At 43.2% G+C, this 19,324-nt stretch overlaps 1 protein-coding gene across 3 annotated transcripts in view; it reads right to left on the reverse strand.

Annotated features, from left to right (window-relative positions):
* SLC16A7 (solute carrier family 16 member 7) overlaps positions 1-18,496 on the reverse strand; it is a 164,326-nt gene extending 145,830 nt beyond the window's left edge. The window contains exon 1 of one of the 3 annotated variants that reach the window (XM_080662010.1): positions 18,150-18,496. The gene's annotated coding sequence lies outside the window, so the exon portion shown is untranslated. The remainder of the gene's footprint in view (positions 1-18,149) is intronic. The other 2 variants (XM_080662012.1, XM_080662011.1) reach the window with 2 other exon arrangements.
* Between the last annotated feature and the right edge of the window lie 828 nt (positions 18,497-19,324).

Here is a 19,324-nt window from a genome sequence, read left to right on the forward strand (position 1 = left end):
TGCATCCCCACCCAAGCTGTTTGCAGCAGCTTTTCCATATGAATGGTCTGTCCTAACTCAGGCTTCAGACTTTCCTAAATCTCTCAAATAAGCAGCAGCTGGTGTCAGCATGCCCCATACCTACCAGTAAGAGGCTCCAAGCTCAGCACTAGCAGCAGCCTGCCTTGCTTCACACCTTGGTCTCTCCTGGGCACATCTAAGCCCAACAAAAGTAGCAGGCATCTGTAGATTGCTCTGTAGCTCCTACAGGATGGCCCCAGACAGGGCACAGACAGTGGATCACTTTGCACTTCCCAGTTATTAGCAAAAATTATTAGTGTATGTTCAGTATGCATGCACTTTATGAAGGTAGAGACAACATGGGGAAAAAATAAATATATTCTCTGCCCTCAGCAGAAAATAATCAATTTTGTCCAATGAGTACATACTGTAGAATAGTGATTTTCCATGTGGACAATATTTTAGTATCACAGATTATAGATAAAACAAAAATATTTTCTTTAAGCAGTTCATCAATGAACTCAAATGTCTCAAGGTGAAGAATCACTGTCCTAGATGAATACTTAAAAAAATACACTCATAGGCAAATGGTTATAATAGTATATGAATTATACACAGTGATATGATTCTTATACTTCAGCAGACTTTAGTATTTATCTTTGTGTTTGCTTTTGAGTTTTGTGCCACTTAAAATGGCCATCTGTTCATTTCACTTTAAATACTATCTATCTTTCAGCTCCAAAACATATCCACTTCTTTCATTAAAGCCTTGTTCAATTCTTCCATCACATACTAAAGTCTCCCTCTTCTGAAATCCTAAAGCTGGGGTCAGCAAATATTATTCTCCTAAATGCCAGATAGTAAATACTTTAGGCTTTGCAAGCTTAGTTACAACTACTCAACTCTGCCCTACAGCAAGAAAGCAGCTACAGAATATATTGCAACAAACTGGTGGCTGTATTCCAGGAAAGCTTTATTTGGAAAAGCAGGCAGCTGACTGAATATGGCCCAAGGGCTATAGTTTGTCAACCTCTGTTGTAGAAGATCACTGCTCTCTACCACTTATTTTGACATTTAATTCTATTCTAGGTTGTGCCTTTAAACAGTGAATACACAGAGTGCATCTCTGAAATTACAGTCTCCTGAGGGGGTCAGGAAAGATGTCTTATCCTATCTAATAAAAGAGAGACATGCAAATTGACCATACCTCTGCTACTCCCACAAGCCACACCCACCAGCCAATCAGGAGCAGGTATGCAAATTAACCCAACAAATATGGCAGCGGCCACAGAGCTGGAGAGAGCAGGAGGGTTGGGTTGCACCCGGTGATGGAGGAAGCCAAACTTTCTGCCCTCCCTGGCCTGCCCTGGCTTCCGCTCAAGGCTACAAAATTTCAATTATAGAAGATAATAAATCCCAACAAAAATGGCAGCAGCCACAGAGCTAGAGCCAGCTGGAGGCTTGGGTTGCCTCTGGCAATGGAGGAAGCCAAGCTTTTCACACCCCCTGGCCAGCCCTGGCCTCCGCTCAAGTCTACAAAGTTTCAATTATAGAAGATAAATAAATCACAGATACCAGGGCCTCCGCTTGGGTCGCTGGGGGGCATGGCTGGCCTGCAAACAACCACAGACCCCTTGCCCAGGCTGCCCCATGCCCCAAGGGAACCCCCACCCTGATCCAGAACACTCTTCAGGGCAAACCAGCCGGCCCCCACCTGTGCACCAGGCCTCTATCCTATCTAATAAAAGGGTAATATGCAAATTGACCATCACTACAACACACAAGATGGCTGCCCCCATGTGGTCAAAGATGGCTGCCCCCATGTGGACACAAGATGGCCACCACAAGATGGCCAGCAGAGGAGGGCAGTTGGGAGAGACTAGGCCTGCAAGGGAGGGCAGTTGTGGGCAATCAGGTCAGCAGGGGAGGGCAGTTGGGAGGGACCAGGCCTGCAAGGGAAGGCAATTGTGGGCGATCAGGCCAGGAGGGGAGAGCTGTTGCGGGGGACCATGCCTGCAAGGGAGGGCAGTTGGGGGCGATCAAGCCTGCAGGGGAGGGCAGTTGGGGGTGACCAGGCCAGCAGAGGAGGGAAGTTGGGGGCAACTGGGCCTGCAGGGAAGGGCAGTTGGGGGTGACCAGGCCAGCAGAGGAGGGAAGTTGGGGGCAACTGGGCCTGCAGGGGAGGGCAGTTAGGGGTGACCAGGCTGGCAGGGGAGGGCAGTTAGTGGCAATCAGGCTGGCAGGGGAGTGGTTAGCGGGTGATCAGACTGGTAGGCAGATCAGGAAGGCAGGCAGGTGAGCAGCTGGGAGCCAGCAGTCCTGGCTTGTGAGAGGGATGTCCGACTGCCCATTTAGGCCCAATGCTATCGGGATCGGGCCTAAACAGTCAGTCGGATATCCCTCAAGGGGTCCCAGATTGGAGAGGGTGCAGTCTGGGCTGAGGGCCACACACCCCCCGTGCATGAATTTTGTGCACCAGGCCTCTAGTATATATATATTTCAGCTCTCTATGCAGCTTACTTTGTACGGCAATGCTTAATTATTTACTGATTTAAATTGATTTAAGACATGAGAGTAAGATCTAGTTGCCATTTGCATCTTACCTGCATTGAAGCATCTACTAAAACATTGACTCTCTGGGTTCTCTAATGGACAGCCTCAACTTGCTGAGTGTTTATACTCTCTTTAATGAATATTAACCAATTTTTTTTCCCCATTTGAGACCATATTGTATTTTTCCCCCTTATTATTATTACCTACCACGGATATGGCCATGTAGATGCCTGTGGCAACATAACCCATTCCCTGTCGCTGCCTCTCGCTATAGTAGCTGCCTTTCACAGGTAGCTGCCTGTCATGATAGTGGGTGCCTCTCGCAATAGTGTCAGCCTCTCGCGATAGTGCCTGGCTGGGTCACTGTCTATCAGGATAGTAGCTGCCACTCAAGATAGTGCCCAGTTGAGAAGCTGGTGATAGTAGCTGCCTGGATTTATCATTCATTCAGTCCCTACTGCTTTCTCCAGCTTCTCTGAGTTTACAGACACAGGTCACTCTTTTCTCTAAGCTTCCCAGTTTGGTTCCAGATGCATCCTCTAAACAAAAAGGAATCCTTATCATTCTGTTGACTCTACTTTTTAACAGATTGAAAGAAACTCATTATAGTTGACCTGTCTTTTTTTTTAACGTTTCTCAAGCTTCTTCCCCCTGGAATCTCTTAAAACCCACAGCATCAGTGAGTATTTTAAAATACTAATATTAAAAATATACATTGTGGTTAATAGGTTCAAATCCAGATCCCCCTACTGATGAGATGTACAACCTTGGGTAAAATACTTAAACCGCTGTGCCCTAATTCTCTCATCTGTAAAATGAAAGTCAAAAGGTTTTGAAGATTAAATTACTTAAAACATGTAACATAAACACGTAAAAGGATGCTTCACATATTGAAATGTTCAATAAAGGCAAGCTAATTTTACTCAAATGTTATCTCTACAGCTTAACCTAAAAGCTGCTTCTTTAGTCCAGTGTATCTAAACTCATTTATTATACACATACAAATAACAGCATGTATGTCATTTTACCTCTTATGCCATTCATCTATAAAGATGGATAATTTCACTGAGTAGCTAATTTTTAATTGTAACCAAAATTTAAAGTGGGTTTCCTTTCTTTCCTTCCTTTCAGTGGTTTATTCACTTATTCATTCGCTATGCTGAGGGCCACAGAGATAAATGTTCAGCCCTGAGATAACAGTGGGTCCTTCCATAGATGGCTCTCTCGATACACTTCTATTTCTCACCTCCGACTTCATCAGAAAAGAGATGGTATTGATGGCTAATTGAGTTACGAACAAGAGTTCAAACATTTATATTAATAAATAACACTTTTCACCCTTGAACTATTCTGTACATTTCTTGACTTGCCTAAACTTGAATGCCTCTAAAAACTTAGTTGCCTTAAAAAAAAAAAAAAAAAAAAAAAAAAAAAAACTTAACCAGGTCATGCAAAGAATATTTAGAAAAATAGAATGTTAGATTAATAGAGAAAACGTAAACATGTAATCTGTCACCATAAATGTACAGGCTGTCAATCAACCCAAAAAGGGATTTATTTTGTGTGGCCCCAGAAAGCTGAGTAAGGGCCCTACATAGAAGCAATAGAATTGAGTAACAATTGTAACTGGGTTCAACAGACTGCCTCATTGTGCATACTTAAAGTACACAATAGATTATTGTTTATTGAAAATGCTGAAGAAACAATATATAAAAGTAAAAACAGATGTCCTCTAAGTTCCTTGAAATTCCATAATCCACCAAAGTGCTAAATGATATGTAAATATGAATTCGTTATTATTGTTAACATCCCAAAATTTGTAGTATTTGAAGAAACTGAAGGCTTATACAATTGCAACTATGATAAAATGGCTAAAACAAATAAAAGATTGCAAATGCAATGTTACTGAAATCTTAGAAAAGATTCTTCAGGCTATTCAGGGGCTTCAGAGGAAATCTGAAGGTGGTGTTTAAACTCAGCTTGAAGATGAGGTTAAAGTGAAATATGGAAATAGCAAGAAGTTAGAGCATTTTAAGATGAAAGAACAGCATGACCAAAGGTATAGTGGCATGAAGGTGAAGGAGGCACAGGTGTCAGTTCAGTTTGACTTCAGTGGGAGATGAGCCTGAAAAAGCTTTCTGGAGTAACAAAGACTGAAATGTTGCTCCCTTAGACCTAGGTAATGGGAGTCACCAAAGTGTTATTTACAAGTAGGTAAGAGAGAAGTACTTCAGTTAGAGTATCTGGTGGCACGGAAGAATTAACTTGTACAGTGAGAAACTAGAAATGAGACGATCTGCTAAGAGACTACAACATGACTCTGGGAAATATGTCAAAAGTGCCTGACTTTGTGGCAGCATCAGAAAAAGGACACTTTGGATATGCAAATGTCAAGTCTTAGCAACTGACTGAGTCACAAGGCCAGGGGAGAGAGGGTTTCAAAAGCTTCCAGACCAGAATGCTGTAAAATAGTAAGACCAATAAAAGCAAAGGGAGCAGCAGGAAGAAGGAAGACACAGAAAGTTCAGAAGAAACCACAAGGTGTTGGTGGTGTTAGCCACAGTAAAGGGGAGCGGTCCAGCAAGGCATTTGGAAAGGTCATCCTGGAGACTATGTGAAGGTCCGGGCTGAAGATAATGACTTGGGAGTTATTCCTACTGAGGTGAAAGCCAAGGCGAAGAGAGGATGAGTTTTGCCAATCGATAGACTATACACAGAAGCAACACCCAAAACATAAATTGAGGAACACATACTTTAGTGAGTAGGAGGTAAAAGGAGAGCCAAACAAGCTGCCAATGAGCAGTCAGTGAAGTAAGAGGAGAACAGAGGGCACGGAAGCCAAAACGAGGCTGAGGAGCAGCAGGTGCCAATATTGCCAAAAGCTGTTGATAGTTAAAGAAAATAAAGATTGCCTTGGCTGGTGTGGCTCAATGGTTAGAATGTCAGCGCGCGCACCAGAAGGGTCATGCATCCGATTCCCAGTCAAGGGCACATACCTGGGTTGAAGGTTCAATCCCTGGCCCCCGTAGGGGTTCACGCAGGAGGCAACCAAACGATGTGTCTCTCCCACATTAACATCTTTCTCTCTCTCCCCATTCGCCTTACCTCTATCCCTCCCTCCCTCCCTTCCACTGTCTCTGAAAAAAATCAATGGAAAAAATGTCCTCAGGTGAAGATTAACAAAAACTAAAAAAATAAAGCAAATGAAGATTTGGAGCCTAGGAGATCCATGATAATCTAATTATTAAATGTTAATAATTACATATATCTTATGAGAAAAATCTTATCACTTCAAATCAAAGTAGTTTCACAAGAGATTATTATCTCTTAATATATTTTTATTGATTTAAGAGAGGAAGGGAGAAGGACAGAGAGAGAATCATTGATCTGCTGCCCCCTGTATGCCCCCTGCACTGGGGATGGAGCCTGCAACCCAGCATGTGCCCTGACGGGGATCAAACCATGACCTCCTGGTTCATAGGTTGATGCACAACCACTAAGACATACCAGCCAGGTGAGATTATTATTATTTTTTATTATCTTTTTTTTTAATATATTTTATTGATTTTTTTACAGAGAGGAAGGGAGAGGGACAGAAAGTTAGAAACATCGATGAGAGAGAGACATCGATCAGCTGCCTCCTGCACACCCCCTACTGGGGATGTGCCCGCAACCAAGGTACATGCCCTTGACCAGAATCGAACCTGGGACCTTTCAGTCTGCAGGCCGACGCTCTATCCACTGAACCAAACCGGTTAGGGCTATTTTTTATTATCTTTTAAAGAAAAAGCAAAACGATTTCTTATTTGAAGATACTCAGATCTCAAGGATAATTCCCTTAAACATTCTCAATTTTTATCCTACTGGACAATAGTTAGTACTAGTCTTCCAAGGGGTATATTTAAATGTGGAGGCAGTTTAGGTAATTATAATGACTTGAGGGGAAGCTGGGGGCATAAGGAGGACAAGAGGCCGTAGACACTAAATGTTGTCTAATGAAAGTCATGCATTCCCACACAAGGAAGAGGTGTCTGCCCAAAACACCAGTAGTGTCACCTGTTGAGAACACTGTCACATGCTGCTGTTTATCACTAAATGTATCTTTGGCATATTTGAGAACTGATAGAACTTCAGATGCTGAAATTTTGGAGCAGTGATTTTAAAATAAGGTAAACAACATTAATATAGTTCACTCCTTAGAAGCTTTTCAAGCAAATGTATCTTTTAGTTTTACTGTTTATTCCTATCACATCTAGTTCCAAAGGAAATAGGTCTTCAAGTAAATTACTTAGTAGGGCAAAATAAATACATAAATAAATAAATAAATGATAAATATTCCATATATTAACTCTAATCAGAATCTGAGTAGGGATATAGATGATTAAGATACATTTCATTGTGTTATTAGGTGAGGAAACAGCCAATGTTTGCAATAAAATGTTTTCTTAAAAATACCAACATTTTATACAGATCTTTAAACAATTGCATTCTCTTGCATTCACCATTCATACTAAATATTTGCAATTGAAAATTGCTGTTTTAATGCCTAGTGTTACCAAGAATACATCAGCAGTTCAGATAATTGAAGCACATAGACATTTTTTATGGGACTATTCTAACTGCTCAAAACTTTTAACACAAATATCTTTACACTAGTATCTTGTAGCTATCACTCAAATGCCCTGTAAAAGTATTATTAACCCATTTAGGGTTCAATGAATTTTAATCAGAACATTTGCAATGCAGTTTTGGTATTAGGATAGGAAAATTATTTTCCAAAATATATGCATCACTTATTAAACTGATATCCTATCTAATAAAAGAGTAATATGCAAATTGACCATCACTCCAAGACACAAAATGGCCACCCACATGTGGTCAAAGATGGCTGCCCCCATGTGGACACAAGATGGCCACAGGGGAGGGCAGTTGTGGGCAGTTAGGGGTGACCAGGCCAGCAGAGGAGGGCAGTTGGGGGTGATCAGGCCAGCAGAGGAGGGCAGTTGGGGGGTCCAAGCCTGCAGGGGATGGCAGTTGTGGGCAGTCAGGCAAGCAGGGAGGGCAGTTAGGGGTGACTGGGCCGGCAGAGGAGGGCAGTTGTGGGGGACCAGGACTGCAGGGGAGGACAGTTATGGGTGACCAGACTGGCAGGGGAGGGCAGTTAGGGGTGACCAGGATGGCAGGGGAGGGCAGTTAGGGGCAATCAGGCCAGCCAGGAAGCAGTTAGGCATCGATCAGGCTGGAAGGGGAATGGTTAGGGGGTGATCAGGCTGGCAGGAAGAAGCGGTTAGGGGAATCGGGCCTAAATGGGCAGTTGGACATCCCTCAAGGGGTCCCAGATTGGAGAGGGTGCAGACTTGGCTGAGGGACATCTCCCACCCCCTGTGCACGAATTTCATACACCGGGCCTCTAGTTTATGAATAACACTATTATTTATGAATATTTATGAATATGTCTGGAGCAACCAAACACCCATTAGTCCACTCAAAGGTGAACTAGTTTTATTATAGCCAAGTTCAATTTGTTTAACTTGTGGTTAATTTTTTCCAGTGTTCTTGATTATTACAGTTTATACTTAAATACACATAACCTCTCTTGTTTACTAACTGCTAAATATGTGTGGTAAAGGTTATATCTTCCTCTAGACCAGTGGTTCTCTACCCTTTTAATGCCGCGACCCTTTAATACAGTTCCTCATGTTGTGGTGACCCCCAACCATAAAATTATTTTCGTTGCTACTTCATAACTGTAATTTTGCTACTGTTAATGAATCGTAATGTAAATATCTGTGTTTTCCGATGGTCTTAGGCGACCCTGCTAGCGGTTTTCAACCTGTGGGTCACGAACCACAGGTTGAGAACCGCTGCTGTAGAGCCTAAGACCATCGGAAAACACAGATATTTACATTACGATTCATTAACAGTAGCAAAATTACAGTTATGAAGTAGCAACGAAAATAATTTTATGGTTGGGGGTCACCACAACATGAGGAACTGTGTTAAAGGGTCATGGCATTAAAAGGGTTGAGAACCACTGCTCTAGAAAATGGTCCATAGGAAGCTATTCTCTCATATTATGATTGTAAGCAGCAAGTAGAATAGGCACTGGGGTTCACCAGTTAAGGGACCAGTTGGGAAAATAAAGCTTTCTCTATATGTTTCTCTAGAAGTTTAAAAAAAAGTTCTATTACTTAGTAAGACTTAGTATGCGGTTGTTTCCTAACACATTTCCTAATAGCTTTGATCCAAACACTGTTGAGAAAGCCTGTGACAAACCAGGATGACCTCTCAGACAATGAGAGTCCATTTAGTGGTTTATTATACAATCCGACACTTTAACTACATCTAATGAGAAACTTGCATTTCAAAAGGTTCCCAAAAATCTGTTTAAAAGAATAAGGCCAGTGATCCTTGTAACAATCTAACAGACATAAGGCCAAATATTGAATACCTACCATATATTGAGTTATGTCTATGTACATGCTCTGCACAGTGCTAATTATTTTACAGGCATCATGTTTAATCTATACAACCAACACATGAAATTGATTATGGTCCTCTTTTTACACTCAAAGCCAGACAGGTTCAGCAATTTACACTAGCTAGTAAGCGGCAGAGCCAGACTTCAGAACCCTCTGCCTGCCCTGCCACAGACCTTTGTCCCACAGGGGCTCCCAGATGAAACACACATGGCCTCTACTCTCAAGGACCATATCACCTAGAAAGAGAGATAGAACATCTACCTAAATGATTATGATTCCAGATAAAATATATTAACTGGCCTAAGAGAAGTCCAGATCAAGTTTCAAGGCAGTTCAGAGGAACACAGATTTCTTGAAAATAACAAGACCTGGAGCACATTTTTTCTATGAGATGGATTGTAGGGGAAGGAGGGGGGTAAAGGGCCATACAGGAGCATAACTAGTATTATCGCATGCCATTCTCTTTGTCAGATAGCGAAGAAGACACCTTACATTTGTAATCTTCTTTGTTCAGAAAAACCATGAAAGTATTACTCCACATTGCATAATACTAAGTCAACCAGTGGGTCAATGGAAATTTGAACCCAGACACCCTCATTCAGCTTCATCCAAGGCAGAAGATGTAATACTTAGTGATTAAAACCAGGCTGACCCAGTGCTTGCCCCAACTCAGCCACTTAGTAGCTGTGCTATTTGAACAAGTTACTTAACTCTCTGTGGCTAAATTCCTCTTCTGTAAACGTGGATATTGACAGAACACCCTCATTGGGTGGTTAAAGGGATAAAAGGAATTAATGATATACAGAAAGTGGCAACACCATGCAATTACTATACTCTTCTTAGCTTCTTAGCTTCTTAGAGTGAATGGATTAGTCTGTCCAAAGTCTGGAAGATATTGAAGCTCAGTCTTGTTAGACAGACCCCCAGAGCAAGGACAATGGGCCAGGTACAGAAACTCACTAGGTCAGAAAGCTCTGGATTCCTAGCAAGGGGCAAAACTGAGAAAACAAGAACCTCATCCCCAAGGTAACCTATTCTCCCCTAGCATATGTCTGGTCAGGTGGTTTAAGACACCCTGACCTTTTCCTCCCTAAAGACAACATCTAGGTCTTAGGTGTATTTTAGCTCCAGGCCTAGAAAAGCAGCAGAGCCAGACAAGTGACCATAGCATATATACATTTGTTTTACCTAGATTTACAAAAGATTTACAATATAATCTTTTGGTTAAGTATATTTGACAACCTCCCCAAAGTTTAAAATTTCAAAAGCCTTTTTTAAAAAAATATGTTTATTGTCCTCGCCAGTTTAGCTCAGTGGATAGAGCCTGCAGACCAAAGAGTCCTGGGTTCGATTCTGGTCAAGCACGGATCCTGGTTGCAAGCTCCTCCCCAGCCTGGGCCCTGGTCGGGCATGTGCCTGAGGCAACCAATCAATGTGTTTCTCTCACATTGATGTTTCTCTCTATCTTTACCTCTTTCTTCCACTCTCCTTAAAAATCAATGGAAAAATATACTTGGGTGAGGATTAACCAAAAGAAAAAATTATATATATATATACATATGTGTGTGTGTGTGTGTGTGTGTGTTGATTGATTTTTAGAGAGAGAGGCCTAGAGAATTAGAAACATTGATGAAAAATGTCATATATCACATCATCTATCAGCTGCCTTTTGCACACCCCCTACTGGGGATCAAGCCTGAAACCCTGGCATGTGCTCTGATCAGGAATCGAACTGTGACCTCTTGGTTCCTGAGTCAAATGCTCAACCACTGAACCACATCAGCAAGGCTCAAAAGATTTTTTTAACAGAGAAATGACTTTTAGTTATTCCAACAGGCCCTGAAATACCTCAAGGATTCATTATCTCCCCTAAGTTGTTAAACTAATTGGGCCTATTTAATGTGCTTGAAAAATTACATGGGAAGCTTTGCCAAATAAGAATATACATATATTTTTCTTAAAATGGATATTCTAGAAATTTCAATCTGCTCTAGGAAGGAACTTGCAAAGATTCAGAGCCAAGTTCAAACAGGAAATTCTCAGGAGTAACAGGTATCCTGTCAATGATAAGCCTAGAATAATAGTTCCCTGTGGGAGGCATCTGGCAGTAGTACTCCAGATGTTTGTAATCCACACATTGGGTGTTTATGAATTATTTCCTGTGCTCAATACACACTTCCAATAAGCCATGTGCAACATTTTAAAATCTTGCATACAGTTTGTCCTTTATATATATTTTAAAACTCTGCATTGAATCTCAAAATATAAGCTTTATTTTTCTTTCATGCCATTTCATAATAATTATTATTTACCAAGAAATTGTTATCTTGAAATGTTATATCTTACAGAAAAACAAGATTCTTTGTCAATTGTTTTATGGTCAAGTCTATAATCACATTATTTATGTTTGCCATTTACAAACCATTGTTTTGTTCTGATGCGTTTACAAATATGTTAGTTAAGTCTTTGAAAATATTCATAACAAGAACTTTGATTTACTCTAAATTACAGCTTTCTAAACAGCTCTTCTCTTCATAGTGAAAATTTATAGGACTCTAAATAATGACTGAAAACATAAAATACTGACTAATAATCAGGACAAACAAAATATTTGTTATATGAAAATCATTCTGTCTTCCAGACATAAGAAAGCTTGTTTTTATTTCCCTAGAACAATTTTTTTATACCTTCATAAGCAATATGGAAGCTTTTATAGTTTTCTCCCTACCTGATCCCTCCAGAATTTGGCAATTCTTAATGAGTGAATCATGGCAATAAGTTTCTTTGCGTGAATTAAGCAAGACCAGTTTCCAATTGTAGTTTTATTAACCAAGATTTTGATTGGGATTTCATGTCTGAAAGAGATATACCTGACTCTGGATATCACTAGAAAGCCTTAAAAGCCAATAAGAGCCTCTTGAAGAAAGCCTGGCACCTTGCTTAATCATGTGGTTCATGGCAGTTTTTCCAGGTAAGGAACAAAGGTTGCTTTCCTGAGAGATGGCAAAGAAGGAACCTCAAGACATCATTGGGGACCTCAAAAACTTAAAAGAATTCACTCAAGTCTACAAGTACTGCAGGAAAACCTGATGGCAGCAAGGAAGCTCAGCTTCTTTCCCCTGTGGGTCTAATTACAGCTCAATCATGAGATCCCAGCAAAGCAGGTTTTTAAAAGCCTATGTAATCAATTGCTATTCTTACTGTGTTCATGCAAACAATCAGACCAAATTGTAACCAAACTTAATATAGTAAATAAATTAGTATTAAGTTGGCTTTTTAATAAAAATGAGGGTGATTCTAGGGGTGAAAAGTGTGTTTCAATAGACTCTATAATACACATTTATGCATATTAGACTCAAAGCTTTATTTTTCACCTATGAATTAAACTGGATCCTGAATTCATCTTAAATATTTGGATACAACCCTCCAAGCTAATGTTTCTTTCCTTTCACCAAACCCTTTTCATAATTCTCGTCATTCTAGCTTTTGCCCCAATAATACAAAAATTTATAAAACAGTTTCTCTCCACCAGTTACAAGCCCTACTTATACTTGGGAAATACCACCCCTCCTTTTGTACCCAGGCCTCATTGTCCCTCTGACAAAGCGCAAGGATTTTTGGCTCTGAAGGAAAACATTGCCCCCTTACAGCAGGAAGCCATTACAGAAAAGATCCTATGCCCCCTTTCTCTGAAAGAATTCAATACCAAAAATCCTCGAGGGGGGAAATGTTAGACAGACCCCCAGAGCAAATACAATGAGGCAGGTACAGAAACTCACCAGGGCACTAGCAAGGGGGCAAAACTGGGAAAACAAGAACTTAACTACCAGGGTAACCTATCCCCCCCCTAGCATATCGCTGGTCATGGGGTTTGGACTCCCGATCTTTCATATTGCTAGTCAGGTGGTTTAGACCCCCTGACCGTTTCCTCCCTAAAGATAACATTTAGGCTCGGGTGTATTTCAGCTCCAGGCCCAGAAAAGCAGCAAAGCCAGACAAGTGACACTGTGGCTGCCTCAGGACCAGCTCAGCCCCAGACCCACTGATGATAAGAGCTTCCCACCAGTGACTTAATATAAGGATGAAACTCCAGCTTCTGGGTGCTGCCATCATCCACTCAATGTCCCTTGGCTCAGTGCTGTGCAGCCCTTCCTTTGGATATTCCATCCCCTACCCCCGTTTCCTTAAATAAATTCAATTTTTCTTTATCCACTGTCTGAGATGGCTATTTAGCCTGCCAGCTAAATAGCTAGAAGAAAATCTTCCATATCTGTTTATACAAGGTCACTATCAATGGTTGGAAAAAAAAGAAAATGGGGTTGAGTGTACAGGTTTCTAAGTCAAGATACCTTTCTCACATTTTACTATTAGTAGATCTTACCAATATTTCTTAGACTGCTAAGTCCCTTTCAAGTTATTTGGAATGAATGTCTGTTCCATTGAGAAGGAAATTGGGAGAAACCAAGATGGTGGCGTAGGTAAACACCGGAAATTGCTGCCTCGCACAACCACTTCAAAACTACAACTAAAAGACAAAACGGACATCATCCAGAACCACAGGAAAGCTGGCTGAGTGGAAATTCTACAACTAGAAGGAAAGAGAAAAGCACACTGAGACTCAGAGGAGCTGCGGAAGTAAAGTGCAGAGGTACGGAGGCGTGCGCGCGGAAAGGGGCTGGCAACTGAGTATGTGGTTGTCTTTCTCAATCGGGAGGGAGACACAGCTCCTGACTGCTCTGAACTCCAGTTCCAGGCGAGACTCTGGGGACCCAGACTCATACAGGGGGTAACTGGACTGTCTGGCATCAGGTGGAACTCGAGGGCCGCTTTCTCTCAGAGGTGCTTGCAGCGATTACCAAGGGACACTGAGACCCGGGCCTCTTAGGGCAGGGCTGCAAACAGCACTCTGCCCTGTGGATTCCCTGAGACCCCTGCCCCACCCAAGCTGAGTGCAGAGGCTTTTGCATATGAATGGCCTGGCACTTTGCAATCTAAAATTGCCTAACAAACTGCAGCTGGGTCAGGGAGACCCAGAACATCCAAAAGAAAGCCCAAGACCCCACAGCAGCTTGCATTGCTTCACAGCTGGGCCTCATCTGGGCACCTCCAAACCCCAAACAAAGAAGAGGAATCTTCAGATCTCTCCTTAGCTCCTGCTGGGTGGCCTCAGGCAGAGGCTAAATTAGCACCTCCTTGGAGATCCAAGAGCCATTGTACCCAGTGGTCAGAATGGGACCATCCAGATTACAACTCCTCCGATCCATAACAGACACACTCAGGGGGCAGACTCAGTGAGCACCAAAGCCCCCTGAAGCAAGTCTTACCCCATAAGGGTGTCTCCAGCACAGAAGTTCTCCCATCATAGACACAGCCGATCCTCACAGCCAATTGGCCTGGAGGTCAATTCCTCCCAGTGATACCAACAACAATCAAGGCTTAACTACAACAAGACTGTGCACATAGCCCACAAAGGGGTGCACCTAGAGAGTCCACCTCAGGTAACTGCGGAGGCTGAGCCACTGGGCCCTATAGGACACCTAGCACACAAAGCCACTCTACCAACACAGGGAAGCAGCCAAAATGCTGAGACAAAGAAACAGGTCGCAAACGAAAGAAATGGAGGAAAGCAAACTACTGGATATAGAGTTCAAAACCATGGTTATAAGGTTTTTCAAGAATTTTCTAGAAAATGTCAATAAATTTAGTGAGACCCTCGAGGATATGAAAAAGGACCAACTAGAAATTAAGTATACTCTGAGAGAAATAAAGAATAATATACATAGATCCAACAGCAGACTAGAGGATCGTAAGAATCAAGTCAAAGATTTGAAATACGAAGAAGCAAAAAACACCCAATCGGAAAAGAAAAAAGAATCCAAAAATATGAAGATAGTGTAAGGAGCCTCTGGGACAACTTCAAGCATACCAACATCAGAATTATGGGGGTGCCAGAAGAAGAGAGAGAGCAAGATACTGAAAACCTATTGGAAGAAATCATGACAGAAAACTTCCCCCACCTGGTGAAAGAAATAGACTTACAAGTCCAGGAAGTGCAGAGAACCCCAAACAAGAGGAATCCAAAGAGGACCACACCAAGACACATCATAATTAAAATGCCAAGAGCAAAAGACATAGAGAGAATCTTAAAAGCAGCAAGAGAAAAACAATTAGTTACCTACAAGGGAGTACCCATACAACTGTCAGCTGATTTCTCAACAGAAACTATGCAGGCCAGATGGGAGTGGCAAGAAATATTCAAAGTGATGAACAGCAAGAACCTACAACCAAGATTACTCTACCCATCAAAGCTATCATTCAGAATTGAAGGTCAGATAAAGAGTTTCACAGATAAGAAAAAGCTAAAGGAGTTCATCACCTCCAAAACCAGTATTATATGAAATACTGAAAGGTATTCTTTAAGAAGAGGAAGAAGAAAAAAAGGTAAAGATAAAAATTATGAACAACAAATACATATCTATCAACAAGTAAATCTAAAAATCAAATGAATAAAAAATCTGATGAACAGAATAAACTGGTGAATATAATAGAATCAGGGGCATAGAAAGGGAGTGGACTGACAATTCTAGGGGGAAAGGGGCGTGGGTAGAGATTGGACAAAAATAGCACACCTATGGATGAGGACAGTGGGGGGGTAAGGGCAGAGGGTGGGGTGGGAACTGGGTGGAGGGGAGCTATGGGGGGAAAAAGAGGAACAACTGTAATAATCTGAACAATAGAGATTTATTTTAAAAAATAAAATGTTCAGCAATAAGGAATTGCTTTAAAAAAAGAGAGAGAGAGAGAGAGAGAGAGAGAAGGAAATTGGCTGAAAGTGAAGAGGGTAGGGGGAAGATACATTGGATAACTAGGTGTGAATTTTTTGAGAGTAGAATTCCAATCTCCTTCATCTTGGTAACCACAGTTTAGTGTCTGGAATGGTTTTAGGGGTTTTAACATGGCCAGTCTCTTGTTAGGTGTTTTCCATACACTTTGTTTCTCATAATAGCACTTCATGGTTGGTGCCCACAATCCCATTTTCTGGATAAGAAAACCTGAGGATGAGATTGTTAATAATTACAACCTTACAAAATGCAGAACTGAGCCTGAGATCTAGGTCTAACTCTAAAGTTAGTTACCTTTTTCCATGTGAATGTATCAAAAAATATTTGGTGAACGAATATAGAAATAAAAACAAATGTAGGTTACTTCCTTTTTATTTCAGACCCATGCTCCAAAAATATGACTCTGGATAAAGGATATTTCTTTAGGTCAATTTGCTGTCCTTCCCTTCAGGAGGGTTCAAGGCCAAAAACATAAGCCAGGTAATATAAAAGTGTAAGTGCATGTCTAGAAATAAATCCAGCATTTACAGGAAGATGCGCTAACTGGACTTGGGAAATGAAATGTTAAAATTTCAGATTACTTACCACAATTAAAACACTCCCTGGAGGAAAAGAAACAGGATCTAATTGCAAATTGTTGATTTGAATTTTGCAAAAAGCAGTTTTTGAGTTCATGAGTAGTATACAAAACACTGAATTGCTTAAGGTAATAATGTTTCCCTTTCACTGAGATCATTTGATTCAATTACTTGCTGCTCCCTTAGACTCCTTTAAAGGCAACGTCAGAAGCAGAAAGTGAAGCTAGGACTGCTTCAATTCACCAAGGTTAAATAAGAGTCACCTTGCTCAAACCTCATCTACTCTCTGCCAGCCACCACCCAGCTCAGATTTTTCAGCCACACTCCCCCAAAGGCAAACTTGAGTACTTGTGGTTCCAATGACACAGCACATAGCTGCAGGCCTTCTTGAGCTTTGTTTGGTTGAGCCATAAAGCACAGGATGCCAGGAATGGACATCTAGCGCCCACTGCTTCCTCTTGCCCAGTCTTTTTCATATCATTCTCATTATTGATCGCTATTTTATTCCTCTGATGCGTCTCTTATTAGATCCAGGAAGCAAGGAGATGAAATATTAAGCTTTCCTACTTCCACCAGCCCGCTCTCACGCAACTCAGCCCTCTCAGTACTACTTCTGCAAAAGTGTAGGCAGACACTTGTAGAGAAACCACGCCTCATTCCTCTCGCGTGCGGGGTGTGTGTGTGTGATTTTAATACACTTGGCGTAGACCCTTGCTAGTCCTACCGGGAAAATGGCCCTAGCTCACAACTGCCCTTGCCAAACCAGTCTGCAATACCTTTGGCGGAAGTAAGGGAGAAAAGCCGGTGTAGAGAGCAGCTGCGGGGCAGCATCCGCCTAGAGTAGGCAGTTCGCCCTTGAGCCGCCGCCAGCCTCCCGCGCTACCTGGCCGGGTGCCCCCAGCGTGGCGCAGGAGACTAGGAAACCCAGGGTGAGCCGGAGGAGCAGACTCTCTGAAAGCCACAATCCCCTCCCTCCAGAACGCATGCCAGGACAGCACACACCTTTCCATTCCGCCTCCTATCCCACCATGAGACCTGGGGACCTAAAAAAAGAAGGAAGACAACCTCCCTGGTACTCGGTGCCCTCCCAGCCTCTCTGAGCCCCGACCGTCTGCTAAAAGAGAAGACAGTCCCTACACACAATGACCTCCAGCCCCATCCTCGCCCCCACGCTCTGCAGCAACCAGGCCACCCCCTGAGGCTCCCGGGGGCCCTGGGAAGGATGCTGATGAGAAGGGCGGGATGCTGGGGACACGCCGGACGGGAACCAGCCCCGGAAGACTCCTGGGCCAAGAAGAGGGGGAAACACCGCTCCAGAAGGGTCTCCGTGCAAAAGTTCAGAACGTGGGCATCTCCTGGCAGAAAGCACGTGGGCACACGGGGCGCTCCTTTCCCGGGACCCCTCCGAGCCCCCTCCTCAACGCGTGCGCCCCGAGCCCGTGGCTCCCGCGCCGCTGTCCGCGCGCAGGATGACGCGAGCTCCCCTCTGGAGGCAGCTTTGGGGGTTGTTTGTTTTTGTCTATATAAGGGCTCACTAGCAAACTGCGTTTGGCGTGTTTGTCACCGGCGGGCCATAAGTTTTTGCATCACGCGTGCGGCTCCCGGGACGGCAGGGTGAAGTCGCACGCTCGCCCGCCTCCCCGCGGGCGCCCGCCCCTCTCCTCCTCCTCCCGGGCTCCAGGAGAGTACTTTACCTGGGGCTGGCACCGCGTGGGCACTGCAGCTCTCCGCTCCCTCCTAGCCGCAGCCTGCTCGCCTCGCTGTCACCGGGTAAATGCAATTATTTATTTATTTATGTCCCCTGACGTGTCCTCGCCCGCCACAGCCAGAGGTGGAAGAGGAGGAGGAGGCGGGGAGGGGAGGCGCGGCAGCTGAGCGCCCTCGTGGGTGCCCCGGAGCGGGCCGGGCGGGAGGGAGGCGGGAGGGGGCGGGAAGGGGAGGGAGTGGTGGAGAACCCCGGCTAGCGCCATCCTCTTTGCAGGAACCCGCCCGGCCGCGGGAGGGGACAAACCGCCGCCCTGTGACTCAAGGAGGACTGAGCATGCTCCAAGCGATTGTCAACGCGGTAGACACTTTCTCCGTGGCTCGGGTCACTCCACTTCAGGTTTTAGTTTTGACCAAGAGGGAAAGCCAAAAGTCTGGTAGAGAAAAGAGTTGTTCCACTTGGTCCCAACACGCTCTCAGGTGTGCCGTAGTTCTGTGTACATAGCCCGGGACTTGTGCAACTTATAGCACAGAAAAGCCTACCAACGGAGAAGAGCCTGGCAGAGTGCAGGGCGACTAGGAGATGCTCTTTGTGAGCTTGGGGGGGGAAATGTTGGGTCATTTCAGAATGAAGGTATGGGGTTGGTGGGGAGGGACAGGAACGGGATGGCCTTGGTGGAGATTAGGCTTACCAACCAAATCACGCTAAGGGGAAAAATAAAATATACACCGTGGAAGGAAGAGTATAGAAAATAGCACAAGAACTTGGAAATACATAAGAAATGAAAGACAATCACTTGTAAATAATTCCTTTTATTTTCTCAAATTATTTAATTCTTCAAAGGATAATGGTTTGGTTTCTTCTGCCTTCCCCCCCCCCCCCCCCCCGCCTCGCCCCCTTCCCCCTGTTTCTTGGGGAAATTGGAAAGACAGACTGGAGATGAACATTTAGCTTGAGTTCCTTTAATGTATTGAAGGTTGAATTACTACTTAGAGGAAAAGAAACTGTCCAGAAGAATAAACGCAGGCTTGGATTTGAGGATTCATACTGCAGTTTTTCTGTCAATTTAACTGACCTCACCTCCCATTCTTGCCTTTAAAAAATGAAAGATAAAATGTTACGTTAATCCTAGATAATAATATAACTTCCAGAAGCTTTTCTTGT

This window comes from Plecotus auritus (genome assembly GCF_963455305.1).
Source record: "Plecotus auritus genome assembly, chromosome: 3".
Taxonomy (NCBI): Eukaryota; Metazoa; Chordata; class Mammalia; order Chiroptera; family Vespertilionidae; genus Plecotus; species Plecotus auritus.